Here is a 2,578-nt window from a genome sequence, read left to right on the forward strand (position 1 = left end):
GGCCCCAACCCCTGAGTGGAGGGAGTCAGTCTACAAGTCCTCCAGCCCCTCCTCCCTGGGTGGGAAGACGAGGCCTGCTCTGTGCTGGCTTCTGGTTTCCCCAGGGGAATCAGGCTGCTCACAGTGGCAGCTGCCTGGATAACCCACCCTTTACTGGCTGCTTTCTCTCCTCTCACTTTGCAATTCCCCTATAAATGTTTCTTTCACCTCTCAACAGAATCTTTAGTGTTTGCTTCTGGGAGAACCCAGAATAAGACAATAATAGATGCTTGGTACCCCTTCCCTGTGTCAGGAGGGGAGGAGGTGGCTCAGCCCTGAAGGGGTTAATAAGGCATACATCTTACAGAATTACCAAATAGGAATCTGCTACAACCTTTGCCTGAAGAAACGCAGAAAGATCTTATATCTGGGAATAAGAGATTTGTTACTGTGTGGCTTGGGGCAGATCGCTTAACCTCTCTGTGCCTTGGTTCTTCCCCTTAGAATAGATGGGAAATGAGACAACCTCTAGTCATCCCTTTTGTGCCTCTGGGACTGCAGGGTTCCTCAGCCTGCCTTTCCTCAGCCCCGACTTTTCACAACAACTTCTTTGTCTGCTGCATCTATTATAACATTTTTGATTTATTAGTGTTTCTGAGGCAGAGAAGGAGTGGAAACTGGACTTTGTCTCTGTGGGGCAGGCTCATGTTTTTTGTATGGGTTCCAAAAAAACCTGACATGGCAACACAGTGGACAGTTTTATCATGGAGAAAGAAAAAAAAATCCCCCAACTTTTGACATTTGTTCATATTTGTCAACAAGATAAAGGCGGAAGCGGACTGATTTAGGGGTCAGAGGATGTGAATTGAATGGCAGTTCTTCCTCTCATCAGCTATGTGACTTTGGGCAAGTTTATTTATTCATGAAAGAGCCCAGGACATTAGGGAGTCAAAATGAGGAAAAGTAAACAGTCTCTGCCTTCTTGGTGCTTACAGGCTAGTGAGGGAGAAAGGCAGTAATCAAATAGTCACAGACATACAAGTGTATCATGGCAGGAGCTCTGAAAGGTGCTGGGAAAGCACTAAACGAGGGGCGGGGCCAAGTATGCAAGATTGGCAGGGCTCCCTGATGATGTGAGGGCTCAGCTGAGACTAAGCACACATAGGTGTTGGCCATGTGGGTAGGAGTGGGGTGGAAGGGAGTCCGACATATTTACTCTAATGTTTAGTAACAAAGGAATATACAAAAATGCCTGCCTTTCAGGTGATCTGAAAGTCAAATGTAATGCTGTACGGGAAAGTGCTCACCAAGCATTCTTCCCAGCCTGGGGAGAGGCACTCAGGGCTCTGAAGTTGCTCTTCCTGGGGTTTCAAGGGTGAAATTATGTGGGTAGGGAGGAAGTGATTTCTGCATGCTGCTGCTTTATTTGCATTCGGGTCACGTGCCTCTTCGGTGTCACTTCTTGGGGCTTTGTTTGCTTTAGTTTGGAGAATCAGGAGGACCTTCATGCAGCGTCTCTGCCATCCCTGCCAGCAAAGTAGTCCTTGGGGTTTGGGGGCTTTAGTTGTGCAACACTGTCCTCTGCTGGCCATAGCTGGAGGTCTGGGTATGGCTCTTGAGCAGGGCCGGACACCGCTCAGCACAGATAAACTCTCACCCTCTGCTGTGCTGTCAGCTTTAGTGTAGAGACCGTCAGTCTGTCTCTCTTCTCTCTCTTCCCTCTTCACAAGTACCTGGCTGAATGGTGCTTAAGCACTGCACGTTCCTGACCTTCCTTTGATCTGTGCAACATCCCCAGAGGGCATTCTTACAATCCCCTTCACAGAAATGAGTCAGGTGGCTTTGCTGGACTTTCCCAAGATTACGAGCAATGACACTTGTAGATGGGGCTGGCTTCGCCGACCTGTGACCTGCACAGGTCCCCACTCTTGGTTTAACGCCCTGTCATCGCCATCTTGGAATTCTAAATAGTTTTGAACACAGGATTCTGCATTTTCATTTTGCCCCACACTCAGCAAAGTATGTGGCCAGTTCTGCTCTCAGACCCAGACCTGTTTTATTCCAAACCCAGGCTCTGCCACCTCCTCCAGGGCTTTTCCTAAAGCACACATCTCATCTCCTCAGCCCCCAAGATGGCTCTCCACTACCTGAGGGATAAAGCATCTTACTACCCAACTCAAGGCTTCTCAGCCCCTGGTACACACCCAGGGGAGGGAGGACTTTGGAAAAATACTGATGCTCTGGGCACATTGCCCAGAATTAAGGGTGGGGCCCCAGCACTGCTGCATGTGGAGGTTTTCTGGGTGATTCTAGTGAATAACCAGAATGGGGTTCCATCAATGTAGGGCTTGGTGCAATTCCTCATATTCAGTGAGTGTTTAAGAAATGTTTTGCGGCTCAGCGCCTGTGGCTCAAGTGGCTAAGGTGTCAGCCACATACATCTAAGGTGACGGGTTCGAATCCAGCCCGAGTCCGCTAAACAACAATGATGGCTGCAACCAAAAAATAGCTGGGCATAGTGGCAGGGGCCTGTGGTCCCAGCTACTTGGGAGGCTGAGGCAAGAGACTCGCTTGAGCCCAGAAGTTGGAGGTTGCTATG

This window comes from Otolemur garnettii, unplaced genomic scaffold (genome assembly GCF_000181295.1).
Source record: "Otolemur garnettii isolate 467f Iridium unplaced genomic scaffold, OtoGar3 scaffold00047, whole genome shotgun sequence".
In the NCBI taxonomy this organism is placed as follows: domain Eukaryota; kingdom Metazoa; phylum Chordata; class Mammalia; order Primates; family Galagidae; genus Otolemur; species Otolemur garnettii.